General features: G+C 43.3%; 1 long non-coding RNA gene across 1 annotated transcript in view; it reads left to right on the top strand.

Moving 5' to 3' along the window:
* LOC138784461 (uncharacterized) overlaps nucleotides 1–14,147 on the top strand; it is a 73,818-nt gene extending 59,671 nt beyond the window's left edge. The window contains exon 4 of the long non-coding RNA XR_011361845.1: nucleotides 13,971–14,147. This is a non-coding gene — a long non-coding RNA (uncharacterized lncRNA). The remainder of the gene's footprint in view (nucleotides 1–13,970) is intronic.
* Nucleotides 14,148–20,036: the final 5,889 nt, after the last annotated feature.

Here is a 20,036-nt window from a genome sequence, read left to right as displayed (position 1 = left end):
GCATCTAAATGCAGCTGTAATATCTGACAGCTGCATTTAGATGCTCTGCTCAGCGCAACCCTGGTGTCTAGTGGGACGGATCTCCCCCCCCCACGATGCTATCACAGGGGGAGATCCTTTCTTCTGGCTGGGCTGGGCCGGGCCTCAGCGTCGCAATGACGGTGATCCCGGCTCGGCAATACATTGCTCTGTCCTGCAGCAGGCCAAAGCAATCCATCCCCGATCTCACTGATCATTGCTGTGTATATACACAGCATTGATCTCCATGAAAGATCAATGTTTTGTATATAGAAGTCCCCCAGGTGGACTTCTAGCTAAAGTTAAAGTAAAAAATTTATATTATTATTAAAAAAAAAAAACTCCCCTAATAAAAGTTTGAATCACCCCCTTTTCCCATTTTATAAATATAAATAAACAAACATATTTGGTATCGCCGCGTGCGTAATCACCCAAACTATAAAATTATCACATTCCTGATCTTGCACGGTAAATGGTGTAAGAGCAAAAAAAATTTTAAAGTGCAAAATTGTGCATTTTAGGTCGCATCAAACCCAGAAAAATTAAAATAAAAAGTGATCAAAAAGTCGCATCTGTGTAAGCAAGGTACCAATAAAAAGGACAGATCATGGCGAAATAAAATGACACACACACAGCCTTATAGACCAAAAAATAAAAGCGGTATAAGCCTGGGAATAGAGCGATTTTAAAAACATTTTGTTTTTTAAAAGCCATCAAATAATAGAAAAGTTATACAAGTTACATATCGTTGTAATCGTACTGATGTGAGGAACATAGATACTATGCCAGTTTTACCATAGGGGTAACGGTGTAAACACGAAACTCCCTGAAATGAAAACAAATTCCTTTTTTTTTTTTTTCATTTTGACAGCACAAATGATTTTTTTCCGGTTCCGCTACATATTTTATGAGAAAATAAAGTCTGTCATTGCAAAGTACAATTGGTGTCACAAAAAATAGGGTTTAATATGGGTCTCTAGGTGACAAAATGCAAGCTCTATGGCCTTTTAAACAAAAAGCTGAAAAAGCAAAAGCGCAAAAACGAAAATTGGCTTTGACCTTAAGGGGTTAAACCATAATGGGGCAGTAAACTAGGGATGCTTTAGGCATCTTTTTGTTAGTAGCTGGGGGCAGTTAGGGCTGGGGGCACTGTGTCTGACCCTGGGAGTGTCCTGAACAACAATACGGCAAGCCAATGCTGCTGAAAATGGGGCTGGTTTGCTGTCAATTGCTTACTGCCACAGGGTTTCTCAAGCAGAATTGCCCGGATTTATCAAGGCTGCACCAGGAAAATAATAACACATTTCTAAGTATTCGCCTGGCGCAGCCTAGAGGGCGGGCAGAGGGTGCATCAAGACAGAGAGGAAGTGTGGCCTCTTCATGCACCTGATTTATTTTGAATCATGTTTGCTATCAGGCGTAAATCAGACTGAAAGATTATACCTGTTCCAGAGCAGGTGTAGATTTTTGCAAACACCGCAACCTGGACAGATTGAGCCTTAGTACAGTATATCCAGCACAGCAAACAAGTGTAGGGATTTTTATTAGACCAGCGACCTAGTATGTCAGTTTGATAAATTTCCCCCTAAATTTTCTTGCACAATGCCCCAAATGTTGTTGCATCATGCACCAAAACCTTCTGCTTCTACCCAGGCAAAGACAATGCTGAAGAGGTATGCCCCCCCCCCCCTTATTCTAATGTCTTTTTATTTCTTTTTACAGGAAAAATAGCTGGCCTACTTCAAGAAGACAAAAAATAAATAATTGTTTAGTAATTTTATGTGGCTGAGTAGTGAACACTTGTTGGTAGACAACATCTATTACAAAGCTGGGGCTTAGCTTTAGCCAATAAAATAGCTAACAATAAGGCATCATCCACATGTTACGAAAATTTTTCTGGACAGCAAGACCTCCTGCTATTTTTACTCTCTGGTCCGTATAAGTTCATCCGTATTTGCATCCGTATTGCATCTGTTTCCGTAAATTGTGAATAGTATTAGGGCCCTATTACACGGGACGATTATCGTGTGAAAAATCGTTATATCATTCGAATTTAAACGCTAATCGTTCTGTGTAATTGTAGGCAACGATCGAAAAATCGTTTGTATGTCTTTGATCGTTGATTTAGATCTGAACCTAAAATTATCGTTAATCGTTCGCTAATCGTCCGCTGTAATTCGACATTCGTTCGCTCAAGTTCCAAATTTTTTCATTAATCGTTTAGTGTAATAGCACATTGCCCATTGTTTTCCTGAGATTAGAAGGAATAAACGATCGCAATAACGATCGTATCTAACGATTATTGTTCTGTGTAATATGGTGAACGATTTAAGGTTAACGATAAACACTCTCGTTGGCGATCGCTCCGTGTAATAGGACCCTTATTTTGCATAGATGTGATCCGTGTTTTTCTACTGTGAATCTGAATGACAATCCGCACCAGAGCATGTCCTTTTTTTTTTTTTTTTCACAGGAACGAAATACAGATTAAAAAAAAATGATGAACTCTGTGAATTGCCCAATAGAAATCGATGTGCTCTAAGTTAAACCGTGATTACGGATCCACAATTACAGACAACTTTACTGAGTGTGTGAATAAGGCCTAATTCCTCTCTTATTGCCCCCATACTCACAAAGAAACATAGGATTTAGAACCGACATACTGGGAATACTGGGAATATACTGGGTACCAGCAGACATGGACCATCAAAATGGGAGGTCTATGTCTGGGGTGTCATTAGGCAGGCTGGTATTATTAGGCAGGGGTGGGACAATGTAAATGCTCTTCCACCCTGGTTGTTACTACCAAGGCCTTATTAACATGGCCCGCATAGTTGTCCGTCATTTCAGATCCACAATCACAGATCAACTAACTCCTCATTGATTTTTATTGTGCTATTCACAAATTCTGATTCTTAACAGATCCACAATTTGTTCCATGAAAAGATAGGACATAGATCAGATGTGGATGCAATTGCAGACCATTTTACAAGGAGGTGGAGCAAAAATAGAGTACATGTATGTGACTGGGTCCACACTGTAGCTTTCTGCACAGCCAGTGTCTGGGGTGTCGGGGAAAAACATAGGTGGGGACATAGAACTAAATGCGGATGACTAGGGCTCCTGATCATATAGTGGTGATATATTCTACCAATACGACATTCATTTAAGATATCTTTGCAGATGTTTGACTTCATCTTTTCCATTACTCTAATAATAGAAGTTGTACAATTCCTTTGTTTAAAGTCATTCGGTTCACGTTTTACCTTACTGAGAAGTGGAAATGAACAATAAAAATTGACCATGTCAGCTTATTTATAGCTCAGACGTGCGAACCAAACCCTGCTGAAACAATCTACATTGGGGAACAGGATTGGAGCTATAAAACACACCTGTGGACAAAGAGATTTATATATACATACAGATAAATAGGACTAAAATAATGTCAGTTGTGTAATGGTCTACAGCATGAAATTAATTTATATTTCACTTTACACAAGGTATAATGATCTCACCCTGTATCTGGTGTTGGCCTTACATTTCAGCCATTTCTTGGCCAGTTCGCTCGATACTCGATAATCATGTCAGGATTTAGCTCTAGAAATATTTTGCTAGTTTGCAGATTACTGAATGCTAAATTATTTAGATTTATTACATGATGCATCCCATCTCCACCTGTTCTTAATCCTATGTTTCTGTTCTTGCAAGTCATCCATCACCTAGATCACCTATAAAAGTCCAGTAGCTGGCAACCATATGCAGAGGAGTCTTCAGCTGTAATGCCCTGTTTTGTGAGTGTGGTCAGGACTTATCACTTAACAGATTTATATTGAATAAAAACACATTAGAATAGTAAGATATGGGTTTTAAAGAGCTTTATGGGGATTTCAAAATTATTATTATTAATATTATTATTACTACTTCCTTTTCATTTGGCTTTGTAGTCCAATATGGAAGCACATGTGTAGTAACAATATATAGCAGAGTAATTGAAAACTATAATTCCTTATCAATGAAAATTACTGTATACGATATGTAATCGTGTAAAATGTAGCAGCACTGGTTCTTGATCATGTGCCACAATGTCAAGTTGTATCCCTAGAAATAATATTTTAACCCCTTCAAGACAGAGCCCATTGATGCACGGATATCTGGGTCAAATTAATACAATATTCCTCCCCGAATTCTAAGAGCCATAGCGCTTTTATTTTTCCACCTACAGGGCTGGTAGGGGTGTAATTTTTTTTGTGCCATGATCTCTAGTTTTTATTATCATCATATTGGTGTAACAGAAAAATTTTGATAGCTTTTTATTAATTTTTTTATATATATAATTTTAAAAAATCGGCTATCAGGGAGTCCTGGGGTCCAGGAAGATGGCAGTCCCTTCTCTCGATCCGCAACCCCTGTCCCTACCTGCTTGCCCCCCTGGGCTAAACCCTAGGGCAGCAACTGGGCAACAGTCCCTAGCCTAACTAGGGATACGGGGAGATAACAGAACACACAGAGAGGTATATACAAACAGGTCAGGCAGTCCGAGTCAGTAACAGGAGGTCAAGTCAAAATCCAAATCAGAAAACAAAGGGTAAACAGAGTCCGGTCCAAGGTAAAGCACAAGAGGTAACGCAGTACAGAGGATGAGGCAGAGGCGAAGTCCAAGTCCAAGTCCAAATGTCAAATAGCAAGCAGAACAATAAGATACACTGGTGTAGCTGGAGACCAAACATACACTGGCAATTACAGGGAGTAATTCACCAGCTTAAATGCTACCAGAGCTCCCGCCCCAGCCCCTGATAGGAGCGAGGAGTCTGACAGCAGCATGAGACACCAATGGCAGCCAGGGAGCCCCCCCCCTGTACTCAGACAGGAGCAAGCCTCAGGAGAATGCAACACCCGAAGGCTTAACCCCACGAGCACCAGAGAGGAGTCAGGAGAAGTATGAAGCCGGGTGTTGGCTCCCTGGCAGCATAGTATGAAGTGTGTGAATCAGGTCAAAGGGATAGGGCGTCGGCTGGTTCTTCCACATCGGCAATCTTGTTTTTTTTTTTTCTTCGCCGTGCAAGAACAATAATGTTATATTTTAATAGATTAGACAATTCCGCTACGATATATAATATATTTTTAGTTTTAAAAATATTTTTTGTTTTAGAATGGGCAAGTGGGTATTTTAACCCCTTGCCTCCGCAGCCTGTTTTGGCCTTAATGACCAGGCTCATTTTTCAAAATCTGACCTGTCTCACTTTATGCGCTTATAGCTCAGCGATGCTTTAACGTATGCTAGCGATTCTGAGATTGTTTTTTTGTCACATATGGCACTTTATATTAGTGGCAAAATTTGGTCACTACTTTGTGTGTTTTTTGTGAAAAACATCAAAATATCATGAAAAATTTAAAAATTTTGCATTTTATGAACTTCTGAAATTCTCTGCTTCTAAAAAAGGAAGTCATAGCACATAAATTAGTTACTAAATCACATTACCAATATGTCCTCTTTATTCTGGCATAATTTGGGAAACATATTTTACTTTTTTAGGCTGTTATGGGGCTTAGAAATTTATTAGCAAATTATCACATTTTGTGAAAGTTTCCAAAACTGATTTTTTTTTAGGGACCAGTTCTTTTTTTAAGTTGATTTAGGAGGCTTGTATGCTGTAAAACCCCATAAGTGACCCCATTTTGGAAACTAGACACCTTAAAGAATTAATCTAGGGGTATAATGAGCATTTTAACCCTACAGGGGCTGGAGGAAAGTATTCACAATTAGGCCTTAAAGAAATCGAAAATTTTAATTTTCCAATAATATATATGTTTAGATTAAAGTTTCTCCTTTCCAAAAGGAACAAGAGAGAATCTGCACCCCACAATTTGTAACACAGGTTCTCTTGAGTACAACGGTACCCCATATGTGGGCGTAAACCACTGTATGGGCACACAGCGGGGCTCAGAAGGGAAGGAGCGCCAATTAGCATTTTCAGTGCAGATTTTGCTGAAGAAGTTTCTGAGCGCCAGGTGCGTTTGCAGCGCCCATGTAGTGCCCGTAGAAGAGAACCCCCCCAAAAGTCACCCCATTTTGGAAAGTACACCCCTCAAAGAATTCATCTTGGGGTGTGGTGACCATTTTGACCCCACAGGTATTAGAGGAAAGTATTTAAAATTAGACAGTAAAAATGAAAAACTCGAATTTTTCCAATAATATGTTCGTTTAGTTTAAAATTTCTCAATTTCACAAGGAACATGAGAGAATCCGCACCCCAAAATTTGTAACGCAGGTTCTCCTGAGTAGAACGGTACCCCATATGGGGGCATAAACCACTGTATGGGCACACAGGAGGGCTCAGAAGGAAGGGAGCGCCAATTAGCATTTTCAGTTCAGATTTTGCTGAAGAAGTTTCTGAGCCCCAGGTGCGTTTGCAGAGCCCCTGTAGTGTCCGCAGAAGAGAACCCCCCCATAAGTCACCCCATTTTGGAAAGTGCACCCCTCAAAGAATTCATCTTGGGGTGTGGTGACCATTTTGACCCCACAGGTATTAGAGGAAAGTATTCAAAATAAGACAGTAAAATTGAAAAACTTGAATTTTTCCAATAATATGTTTGTTTAGTTTGAAATTTCTCAATTTCACGAGGAACAGGAGAGAAGCTGCATGCCCAAATCTGTAACGCAGGTTCCCCTGAGTAGAACGGTACCCCATATGTGGGCATAAACCACTGTATGGGCACCCAGCCGGGCTCAGAAGGGAAGGAGCGCCAATTAGCATTTTCAGTGCAGATTTTTCCGAAGAAGTTTCTGAGCGCCAGGTACGTTTGCAGCGCCCCTGTAGTGCCAGCAGAATAGAACCCCCCCAAAAGTCACCCCATTTAGGAAAGTACACCGTTCAAAGAATTCATCTTGGCGTGCAGTGAGCGGTTTGACCCCACAGGTATTAGAGGAAAGTATTCAAAATAAGACAGTAAAAATGAAAAACTCGAATTTTTCCAATATATGTTCGTTTAGTTTAAAATTTCTCAATTTCACGAGGAATGGGAGAAAAAATGTACCCCAAAATCTGTAACGCAGGTTCTCCTGAGTACAACGGTACCCCATAAGTGGGCATAAACCACTGTATGGGCACACAGCAGGGCTCAGAAGAAAGGGAGCGCCAATTTGCTGGAGCAAAACCGCAGCTAGTAATGGTTATTAGAATAGCGCAGTTACTAAAATACAAAAAAAAAATGAGATTACAGGTAATGTGGGGTGGTTACGGATAATCTGCGGTGGTTACGGGCAACGAGGGGTGGTAACGGGCAACGTGGGGTGGTAACGGGCAACGTGGGGTGGTAACGGGCAACCTGGGGTGGTTACGGATAAACTGAAGTGCTTATAGGTAATCTGGGATGGGAACCTGTAACGTGCGGTGGTCGGGGGCAACGTGCGGTGGTCGGGGGCAACGTGCGGTGGTCAGAGGCAACGTGCGGTGGTCAGAGGCAACGTGCGGTGGTCAGAGGCAACGTGCGGTGGTCAGAGGCAACGTGCGGTGGTCAGAGGCAACGTGCGGTGGTCGGGGGCAACGTGAGGTGGTCGGGGGCAACGTGCGGTGGTCGGGGGCAACGTGCGGTGGTCAGAGGCAACGTGCGGTGGTCGGGGGCAACGTGAGGTGGTCGGGGGCAACGTGCGGTGGTCGGGGGCAACGTGCGGTGGTCAGGGGCAACTTGCGGTGGTCAGAGGCAACGTGCGGTGGTCAGAGGCAACGTGCGGTGGTCAGAGGCAATCTGGGGGGAATTACATGTGATTAGGGGCAACCTGGGGGGGTTACAGACAATCTGCGGTGGTTACGGGCAACATGGGGTGGTTACAGACAATCTGGGGTGGTTACGGATAAACGAAAGTGCTTATAGGTAATCAGGGGTGGGTACATGTAATTTTGGGTGGTTACGGCAATCTGGAGGGGGTCACTGGCAACGTGTGTGAGTTAGAGGCAACGTGCAGTGGTTAGAGGCAACGTGCGGTGGTTACGTGCAATATGCGGGGTTACGGGCAATCGGGGCTGATTACGGACCATCTGGAGGGGCTCACTGGCAATTTGGGGTGGTTACAGGCAACGTGCGGTGGTTATGGGCAACGTGCGGTGGTTATAGGCAACATGCGGTGGTTATAGGCAACATGCGGTGGTTATAGGCAACATGCGGTGGTTATAGGCAATGTCCGGTGGTTATAGGCAACGTGCAGTGGTTAGTGGCAACGTGCGGTGGTTAGTGGCAACGTGCGGTGGTTAGTGGCAACGTGCGGTGGTTATGGGCAACGTGCGGTGGTTAGTGGCAACGTGCGGTGGTTATGGGCAACGTGCGGTGGTTATGGGCAACATGCGGTGGTTATAGGCAACATGTGGTGGTTATAGGCAACATGCGGTGGTTATAGGCAAAGTCCGGTGGTTAGTGGCAACATGCGGTGGTTAGTGGCAACATGCGGTGGTTAGTGGCAACATGCGGTGGTTAGTGGCAACGTGCGGTGGTTATGGGCAGCGTGCGGTGGTTATGGGCAACGTGCGGTGGTTATAGGCAACGTGCGGTGATTACGGGCAATCTGGGGTGGATACGGGCAATCTGGGGTGGATACGGGCAATCTGGGGCGGATATGGGCAACCTGCGGTGGTTACGGGTAATTTGGGGGGGCTAGGGGTAATCTGGGAGTAAACTGCAATTATTACTATAATAAAAAGTGTGTGTTTTATTTTTTTGTATGTTTTTCACTTTTTGTACTTTATACACTAATTTTCACTGTATTACTATGATTACTGTGATATTTTCTATCACAGTAATCATAGTTCAGTGACAGAGACCAAATTGGTCTCTGTCACTTTAAATTTTCAGAGCTAACTGATTCTGGAGCGCATGCGCACTTCAGAATCAGCCTGGACGTCGAGGAGGACGGAGCTCCGTGGATCAGGTAACGTATGTGCGGAAGGGGGGGTGACTGGGGGACGGGGGTGACTGGGGGGGTGGGGGGCGACTTGGGGGGGGGCACGGTGACACTTTTTATCCCCTGTCACCAATGATTTATGGTGACAGGGGATAAAAAGTGCTGATCAGCACTGGGAACAGGCGATCGGCGGTATATAGTATATACCGCCGATCGCCTGCTCCGGGACCACACGGGGGGGTCCCCGATCACTGCCCCATGCTCTCCGCTACCTCCGGTGGCGGAGAGCATGGGGCTTTGATCACTTATTCATTTCCATCCCTGCCAACAAACATCGTTTGTTAGCAGGGATGGGGGCGGCCATCTTGGATCTGATGGCCGCCCGGGGAGGGTGATCGGGGGGCTGATCTGGGGTCTGAGGGGACATTTTTCATCTCCCCCCACCGTGGATTCACGGTGGGGGGAGATGAAAACTATCGGCGGCGCCGGTAATGCCCGGTACCGGCGGATCGCCGCTAAAGAGGTAGTAGCGGCGATCCGCCGGTATCGGAGGACGAGGGGAGGGGGCCGGGGGACACAGACTGAGTGGCGGTGGGGGGAGGCAGCGTTCTGCAGCCTCCCCCCGCCGCCCGATCGGCGGGGGACACTGAATCTCCCCATAGACGCTGCGGTCGCATTGACCGCGGCGTTTATGGGGTTAACTGCCCGGGGGGGAGCGCGGCTCCCCTCCGGGCAGTGGCAGCAGGAGGATGCTGTGTGACACAGCCTCCTCCTGCTGCCCGATCTCACCCAGGGACAGAGGGGGGAGGCAGGGAAAGCATGACGTCCAGGGACGTCATGATGCATTCTGCCACTGCTTTTCATGACGTCCCTGGACGTCATATTGGGGGAAGGGGTTAAACCTTTATTGGGAGGGGTGTTTATAGGTTTTTTTTTAATACTTTTAACAACTTATTTTTTTATTACACTTTTTTTACACTTTTATTTTACAGTAAAACATGCAATCATTAAATTGCATGTACTGATCTTTGCTATGTCATAGCATAGCATAGATCAGTGTTATCGGCGATCTATGCATAGAGCCAGCCTGAGAGCAGACTCACTGAGTACCTTAAATGCCCCGATCGCTATAGATAGCGGCGTTTAAGGGGTTAATGAGAGGCAACTGGGGGGACCGCTCTCACTGCAGAGGTCCAACACACATCAGCAGGCCCTTCAGCCAGGAACGCATATATACATTCCTACTGCACAGAGTACATATGCAGTAGGAACATACATATATATATATATATATATATACATATATGTGGATTTCTGAAGGGATTAATTAAAATTTACATACAGTGCTAAGTAAAGTTTTATATAATAATATTCATAGCTAAACTCTGACATGGCAGCAAAGGTATCAGGTATTAGACAAAGATTTTTAATGATTGCCAATTGCAAACGAGAGCTTTTGGGAAAGACCTGAAATCGTTCACCATAACACATAGAATGATAGTCGTTAGTTACTATTGTTACTATGATCGTTTACTCCTCCTGATCCTAGAAAAAGAACGAGCAATGTGTACATTTAGCAAATATTTTGTGAACATTTAACGAATGATTAACAATGATTTTATGGTCCACTTAAAATATGCGATCAATGACACGCGAACAATTTTTCGATCGTTGCCTACATATTGTTTTCGCACAATAATCGTTCCATGTAATAGGGTCCTAAGGGATGCCCTATTACATTAGAATCTAGACAGTGGTGGAGAAAAAGCATCATAATCAAGGCAGGTTACGGTAGAGCCTATAGTCCCCTGGAGCCCCATTCTCATTATATGGATACTCGTAATTATGATTAGAGATGATAGAAGACCTGAAAAAGTTAGGTTCGATCGCACTCGAATGCAGATGGTTCGACAAGGTGCGAGTTCGATCGAACCTAAGATTTTCCGATGTTCGATCATCTCTAGTAATTATGATTAGAATTTAATTCTCAGTTGTGTTATTGTGTGCAGCATGAAAAAGCCACTATCTTCAGAAATAAGTAGAGTTGTACCGACTTTGTTCATTCTTAAATTAGATGAATACAAATATGTAGAACAAAAAACTGACCCGTCAACATGCACAGTTATTTCTAAAAGGAAATGAAGAATAGGCACAGTACATATCCGAAGAAGGATACGTTATCACACAACCTTTGGTAACAGTGACAGCCTCAAAATGTTTTTGTAGTTTTGTTGCCTTCTTGTATCTGTCTGCTATTGTTTTTTTTTTTCTTCACTTTTCCACTGAAATTCCTGAAAGCTATTAAATGTTTTCATTTTTTTTTTCCCAGTAATGTATTTAATCTCTCTCCAAAAATTTTCTTGTCGATTGAAATCAGGATTCATTGCTGGCCAGTTAAAAACAGTCTATTTTCCTGCTTAAAAGGGAACTCCTGATAGGGAAAATAATTTTCTATTATAATCTACTCTGTTTCTTGCTCCTCCCTCCTCAGGCGACAAACACCACATGATTAATGTCTCACATTCAGTTTGTTTGCTGAGCACAGACTTAGGATGCAGACATGACAGGGGGACAGAAAAGGGGTGGGTGTAGGCGGAAAGAGGTGAGGCATGCCCCTGGGTCAGATTATGGGCAGAAGGGGGCAGGGTTATGGGGTGGGAGAAGAAGGATGTCCTGAGTAGAGATGAGCGAATATACAGTAAGGACGAAGCGAAGCGCTTCGTCCCTATCTGTATTCCACTCATCGGGCTGTGGCGCTTTAAAGTGTGCTCCACTTCGTGCTGCTCCTTCCCAGGTGCTGGGAAAAGATGGATCCCGTCCTGGGAATCTTCTCCCAGTTTCCAAGGATCGGATGCATCTTTTTTCAAGCACCTGGGAAGGAGTGGCGTGGAGCACACTTCAAAGCGCCACAGCCCAATGAGCGGAATACAGATAGGGACTAAGCGCTTTGCTTCGTCCTTACTGTATATTCGCTCATCTCTAGTCCTGACCATGCACCATAAAGACTAGAGATGTTCGAACAACGCTAATGTTCAGGTTCGTAAGAACTCGAACCATCAGTATTTGACTCCCGCAGTCTTCCCATTCCGTGTGGAAGGTGGAGACAGCCCGAGTCCCGCCTAGAAAACATGAATACAGCCTGGGCCATAGGTTGTACTTCTGTTTTCCAAGCGGGACTCAGGCTGTCTCCACCTTCCCCACAGAACGGAAAGACTGTGGGAGTCAAATACCGATGGTTCAAGTTCGTACAAACCTGAACATTAGCGTTGTTTGATAATCTCTAGTAAAGACTACTGGGAAATGTCCCTTTAACCCCCGCCGCAGCATACATTACCTGCTTGGCGCCATGGCTGCATGTGAGGCTCCCGTCGGTCCCGCTCAGCCAATCAGTGATTGCAGTGAGGCCGGCGTTACATACTCGCAGCGGAATTTAACCCCATTAAACTTCACAGTACAAGTATTTGCTGCGGATTTCGCTTGCAATTCACAGCATGAAATCCGCTGCAAATTCGGTACTTGTTTTCAATCCACTCCTGGTTTTGATTGCTGAATACTAACCAAAAATATTGCGTATGCCTTTAACTGCAATCTCTAAGAGTGCCATGGTATTTTTTACTATACAACTTGAGGTTGAGGAACCTATTTCCACTAAGCACCTGACAAATACAGGAGTGTGATATAAATTTTCTACAGAAACCTCTAAAAATAAATGAAGACTATTCAAAGTACATGACAATGGAAAGGTTAAAGGCACCATTCCCTAACACTTAATCACACAATCTTTGGCAACAGTGAAAGCCTCCAAATGTTTTTGTAGCCATCTGTGGGCTTCTTGTATCTGTCAGCTAATATATACATGTATATATTTTTGTGGTTTATCTACGCAACTTTTGCAAAAGTGTACTTTATTTATGGCATTCTTTATCCCAGTGGGTCTTTCTTGGCTTTTATCCATGTTTCATTCATGTTCTGTCTCATGTTCTAAAAGCAACTTTTGTAGTGCTTTGTTATAAGTTTTTCTATTTTCACCAAATTCTGGAAAATTCTTCGAACAGGAAATAACACTAACTGTTTAAAGCATCAAAGCCTCTATTAATAAGCTAATGAAAGTGATATGAGTGCAGACAAGGAGGGGACAGGTGCATGTGATTTTTGATTAATCAACAGGTTAGTAACACACACTCAGACAAAACTTGGGTAGAAATAGAATCTATAATAGACGGCCTTCCATCCCTTAGATCACGTATGCTCGCCAAACTAGGAGCCTTCACCAGACCTTCACCCAAAGTTCTAACAACTGGAGCGACAGACTGTGCATGGGACTTGCTCTTAAAATCCTCCCCACAAAACCAGACATTACCTCTAGACACTTTCCCTATAGAGATACTAGAAACTGCTATTCTATCGCTGCATTTATCCCATTGGAGATATAAAGGTGTGACGACAATAAAGGATCTGTATGATGCCTCAGCATCCCTCCAATTCACCTATTTGGCAGAAAAATACGGGCCCCCAAACAGTGACTTTCAAATCAGCCACGATCTCCTCCCCCCCCCCCCCCCGCCCACTTCTACTTTCTTTAAAATGGCGTGAACCACCTCATCCACCTGTATTAACTTGTACTTTGTGTACTTGACATGTACCACTGCTTATTTACCACTTTGTTACCTACATTTTAGTCAGGAGGGCAAGGTTGGACCTCTTACTTCTTTCTTACTTCTCACTTCCTGTTCAACCCATGATTGTAAAAATAGTTTTTGCACTGTCTGACACTTATTTCTCTTGTTGTCTTAAAACCAATAAAAACATTGAAACATAATCAACTGGTTAGTCAGATTATGTCCTTTGTTTTAAACACAGTAACCATTAACTCCATGATGACGGCTCCAAATTAATAAAAGTCATGTTTTTTTGTTTTTTTTTTTCATCATGTTGTAAAACAAAGCTATACTTACCAGAAATTCAGGTCCAGTCTCCTGAAGACAGCTTTTTACAGATTGTTTCTCACAGTTGAAATGTACCGACAAAAATTACAGACCTCTTCCTTTTTTTTTTGTAGATGAGAAAACTGGCAACATCGGCAGTGTATCAAATACTTATTTCCCCTACTGCATGTATGTACATATGTACTTAATATTCAGAGGTGCCAATAATGTTGACCAACTGTACATCTGTACTTCTCCTTTGTATTGTTCTTCAGTGTATTTTTTGTACAACTGTATCATAATTTTCATTCTCCGGTAAAAGATTTTCATTGAACACATTATCTAGTGTTCATTTCTAAAGGGAGAAGAAAAATTATGTAGATTGTAGTAAATATATAAAGTACATATAAACATAAAAACTATGTGGCCTTTTTTTTCTTACTTTAATAAAGACAACAAAATGATCCTACCGCTGCTGAAGGTTGGTCATAGGTCTTTACAACAGATATAAAAGCAATATGTATTGATTAGTTAAGAAATAGCCAATTACCTATGAAAAAAAACTATTCATAGGTTGACACAACATTAATTTTATAGAATGCTTAAATATACTTAAGTTAAATAAAAACCTTGTTCTTCATCTAGAAGCAGTGAATCATAATACAATTGATCTACCAAACCAGACGCACATAAAGCATCCTGTACACAATTACCCTGTTTCCCTGAAAATAAGACATCCTCCAAAAATAAGGCATAGTGGAAGATTTACAGGATAGCTTTAAATAAGGCACCCGGCAAATCTAAAGTCATTGCTGCCACCAGGGTTTTGTCTGGTTATGCTGGTTTGTGATGGCAACTATTGTACAGTATATAATTGTTCTTTTTTTTTTGGTTCAACAATAAGTGTGAATTCTTCTTTATTGAAAAATATGACATCCCCTGAAAATAAGACATAGTGGCTCTTTGGGAGCAAAAATTTATATAAGACACGGTCTTATTTTAGGGGAAGCACGGTAGCAGAGTAGCGCAAGGCGGGATGTTCAGTGTGCAGGACAATTCCATGCTTAGAATCTTATTAGTAATAGAAACTCTTTGTTGGTGGTGCCAGTATTCAAGAACAACTGCTGAGCTGAGCAGAATAGTGCTGGGGCATGTAAAACGAAATGAGACAAGGGCCCAGATTTATCGCCACTTTAGAACATATTAAGGGTGATTTGGTTACTGGTTAGAATGCAAACATTATAAGCACACAGGGACATCTATTCATATAAAAATACACCCATAACATTGTGCTAACCCACAAATATGGCGTGTTATATTGGTAATAGTCTACACATGAACTCTCAATTATAATAGATACCCTCTAACTGAAGTTCACACTTAAGACATGAACAGAACACATTAGAAGTGGAAAGAAAGGCCAAGTCCTTCAGCAAGAGATTGGCACAAGACAAGTGAATGATGGAGGGTTACCTAAAACACTTAAAGCAAAGCAACAGATGCTCTATGCTCCCATGCAATCACTAACTTTGAGTTGACCTTTCCCAACAAATGAATTCTTTAGACTTACATCAAGGACTTTTTTTTCTATTTTTCAAAAAGAATGCAATCAATTTTTTATTTTTTTTTAAATGCAATAAATCTCGATCTATTTGAAGTCCTTCCACTGCAACAGGCTGGAATATTCTAAAAAACTAAAGGGGTTTTACATACAGGCAAAACCAGTTTTAGGTAAATTAATAAATCTGGGCCGATGGGTTCAATGTGTATAAGTGAATTAATCTGTTATAATGTCACTGGTAAATACATTGTGTGTTGGAGCTGTATTAGAATAATACTAATCTATATAGTGAAGTATCAAAGCTGTTTTTTTTTTGTTTGTTTTTTTAACTGTTTATTTTTCAGTTTTAAAGTTTTTACAATATCAGACAAAAACATGGAACATACAGAGTCCTCATACATCATGGGGCATATACATATCACAGTTATGATCAGCAGACCGGAAATCAGTAGTAGTTCTGTACATGCCAAGGAAAAGAGAAGTCCGCCATTCCTCTTAACTTGAATAAACTATAAAGGGCCTAGCTAGTCACTCCTACAGGCCTAACTGTAAGTAGTACTAAGAGGAATGAGAGGCTTTTTATAAGAGTAAGTTGCCCCTGAGTATTCCGGACTCCAACCCTTAAAGGTACATAAACATCCTACAACTAAAAATATGGAGAAACCATCCATGGAGGAAAAAAGAACCTAGAGAACAACAGGTATCAGACAGGATTTGTCTACTCCTGAGTTATTGACAGCTGAGAGGTATTCCATACGCCTAACATCCGCTATTCTACTCAGCAATTGCTCTTGGGACGGGGGGGTCGAGGATTTCCAGTTGACCGCTACTAGGCATTTTGCTGCAGTAAGTATATGTAGCAGTAATTTATCTGGATGTTTTCTCATCGATTTCGGGGGCAAATTAAGCAGGTAATGACTGGCATCTAGTGGAATGTCCACCGAAAGGATTCAGCGTATAAGATCTCTCACCATCCGCCAGTAGTCTTGTAATAGATGGCAATCCCAAAATATGTGAAAGAGGGTCCCCCTGTCGCGAGAGAAGCACCAACATACTTCCGAAACTTGTGGGAAGATGCGGTGCAATAGGTCAGGCGTATGGTACCAGAAGAGTAGGAGCTTATATTGGTTTTCTTTAAACGACACACAGGACGAGGATTTAGCTGCTTTAGACCAGACAATTTGCCAGGTCTCGATAGGCAATGTTCTACCAAGCTAGGACTCCCATTTAGTCATGTAGCCATGTCGAGCAGTGGGGGAGTCTAAAGGGGGTGCTAGAAAACTATAAATATCGGAAATCAGACCCCTGGTGGACACTGCACATTTACAAAGCCACTCAAAAGGGGTGGGTTTGGATGCTGGTTCGGGGCCATAAAGGGATTCTACCCAGCGGAAGAGTGCTACATAGAAAGGGTGGGCCTGAGATGGCAATGTGTATCTTTCTTGTAATTTAGGAAAGGGTAGGAATTTTCTCTGAAACACATCCACTATGTCTGCTAGGTGAAATAGTTTAGCTGATTGCCATGGGCGTATCATGGAACTAATCATATTCTTAGGGATAGAAGGATTGTAAAGGATGGGGATCAGAGAAGTACGGAATGATTTTAAAGGATATAGCTTGTTAGCCGCAGTCCAGATTTCTTTAGTCAGTTTCATAGGGCCCAACAGTGAAAGACTACCGCTCACTCCTTGTGGGGACCATATCAAAATCCCTGGGTGGATTGGGGCAATCCACAACTTTTCTATTTCAAACCACCTAGAGAAGGCCTGGAGGGCCGTCCATGATGGTATTCTGCGAAGATGAACTGCTAAATAGTAGCGATACAGGTCGGGAACCCCCATGCCACCCCTAAAAGTTTTAGACAACATTACTGAAACTGGTATTCTATGGTGTCCTTTATTCCATATGAATCGAAAAAATTTAGACTGCAGGTCTTTGAAAGCCAATTTAGGGACAGGGACCGGAAGCGTTTCTAGCAAGTAGAGAATTTTGGCAAAATGGACATTTTTATCGCTGTAATCCGGCCTATGAGGGAGAGAGGGAGCGCGGCCCATTTGGAGAGTAAGGAAGATATGTCTTTAAATAAGGGGAGAAAGTTATGTTTATATAAAGTCATATATGAGGCAGTGATATTAGTGCCTAAGTACCTAAGGGACATAGACCTCCACGTATAGGGGTATGATGTCTTAAGATTGTCCACCAGAGCCTTTGGAAGATTAAGTAAGAGGGCTTCTGTTTTTGTCCCTGCCGAGTCCCATTAAAATATCACAGAGCTAATCTGAAGATGATTTAGCAGTAACAGGTACCCTCTTCAATTCAGAAGAAAAATAGGTAACCCTAGCAGCAAAAAAAGGGGATAACACCAATATCAGGTGAGACAAATAAGGTGTGGCAATAAACTGTGGCGCCGGGGGAACGCCTGAACTAACCAGCATATATGTAGATTAAAATTATGACAGGGGAGTATGTAGACGATAATTCAAACCATCTAGAGAGCCCTCATGTAACTAGGAACACATTACGCTAAGTCCAGTGAGTGAGGGTCCCTAAAAAACAAAAGAAAAGATAAAGGACAGTCCAGCAGGTCTGGCATCAGTTGTATTTGAGCGTCATTGAACTCAATCTGCTTCAGGTAACGTGCCTCAGCCATTATAGTCTCTTTGAGCATATAGTCTGTCAAGCAGCAAATAATATCTCTCGGTTGAGATGATCTATCCTTAGGACGCAAAGCTCTGTGTGCACAGTCCAATTGCACTGTATGGTCAGGGGGAGCAGATATGATCATGTTAAAGAGCGAGTTGAGAGTCAATCGCAGATCTTCCTCTCCATCTGCCTCAGGGAGGCCTCTAATTCTTATGTTATGCCTTCTGCCTCGATTGTCGAGGTCTTCTAGGTGGCGCTGATAATCACATAGGGCTTCGTGTTGATCAGCTACCGTTGCTTGAAGGTCAGCCACATATGCCCTAGTGGAATCATGTTCTTCCTCAATACTGTCCACCCTTTGAGCAATGTGCTGCAGATCTTGTCTGACCGTGGCTATTTCGGCCCTGCATGCCTCACGCACCTCCTGAATGAGAGCTTTAAAGTCCTCTTTAGTAGGGATATTCTGGAGGCATTGGTGCCATTGATCAGTGGGTGGTTGAGATATAGCAGAGTCCTCCTGGTCAGATGCTGACAATCTGTTAGACCACCAGGAATCAATGTGGGCAGTAGTGGGGTGCGCGTGTGTAGACATGTGGGGGCCCTCCCCAGGATCATGGATGAACCAGTTAGGCAATGGAGAGAGGGGCCTGGTAGGATGAGTAACTGGTGTGCTTTTGGAGGGACCGTGTTGTCTCTGTGGCAGGGGCGCTCTGACAGTGGGTGTTGTGTCCCCTAGTGCAGGTGGGAATGGAGTAGTGGGGAGAGGCACTGAGTAGGACCGCATGGCTGTGGCTGGAGGGGGTCCCTTGGCAGTGCCTGCTGCCTCTGCTTCCCCCTGACCTGTGTGCCGGTGAGGAGGGCGATGTGCCTGTGTGACTCGGCGCACGCTGCGATGTCGGCGCCATCTTGGATTTCATCCCCGCTCCATCACCGGCCAGAAAAGCGTCTAACAGACCCGCATGCGGTGGTCCTGCGGAGCTGGATAAGGTCCTAGAGCCTCTCCCGGACATAACTGGAGCACTTGAAAGGATGTGGAGGCAAATTATCTCCTGAAAGCAGCCGTTCCCCCGGCGGAGCTTCAGAGCACACGTCCGCTCACTCCAACATCTCGTCCCGCCCCCCCTCAGAGCTGGTTTTAAATTCCCACTTACTTGTCTATACTTGTAACACTGAATTTCTGAGAAACCCTTAAAGGGGTAGTGCAGCGCTAAAAAATTATTCACAGAATAACACACATTACAAAGTTATGCAACTTTGTAATGTATGTTATGTCTGTGAATCGCCCCCTTCCCGCGATTGGCTGAGCACAGTTATGCTCAGCCAATCGCGGTTGAGCGGCTGCTGACGCGGCGGAGGGGGGGCGGCGGCATGGATTCGGCCGTGCGTCTGAAGATGACGTTTGGCACAAAATGGCGGACGGCCCTCGACACGGATCAGGTAATGTATAATGCACCACACACTTCCGGGTACACGGGCGGGGGTGGTGGGACACGGGAAGGGGGCGATTCACAGACATAACATACATTACAAAGTTGTATAACTTTGTAATGTGTGTTATTCTGTGAATAATTTATTAACGCCGCACTACCCCTTTAAGCTGACTGCTGAAACCCAAGTAAAATATTCAAGTAAACTGTTGTCTTTTCAAAGGAACCTGTCACCTGGGGCAAAACCTACCTGATCGCCCGATAGAGCCTCAATACTTTTCCCCTCCTGCCGCTGGAGCAGCGATTTCCTATGGGTATCGGACTCATTTCTTTTCAATTTCATACTGAGTGCGCAGAGGACTGGCAGGCAGAGGGTAAATATTGGGGGCTCTACTGGGAGGTTGGGTGGGATCTGTCCCGGGTGCCAGAATGACAGGTTCCCATTAACCCCTTCTTGTTGCAGCTAGTTTGAGCCTTAAAGACCAATCTATATTTCCAAAATCTGACCTGTCTCACTTCATATGGTTATAGCTCCATAACGCTTTTTTGAATGCTAGTGAGTCCCCCCC

The sequence above is a fragment of the Dendropsophus ebraccatus genome, chromosome 2, assembly GCF_027789765.1.
Source record: "Dendropsophus ebraccatus isolate aDenEbr1 chromosome 2, aDenEbr1.pat, whole genome shotgun sequence".
In the NCBI taxonomy this organism is placed as follows: Eukaryota; Metazoa; Chordata; class Amphibia; order Anura; family Hylidae; genus Dendropsophus; species Dendropsophus ebraccatus.
Note: the sequence above shows the minus strand (reverse complement) of the source record. Positions and strands in the feature narration are given on the sequence as shown.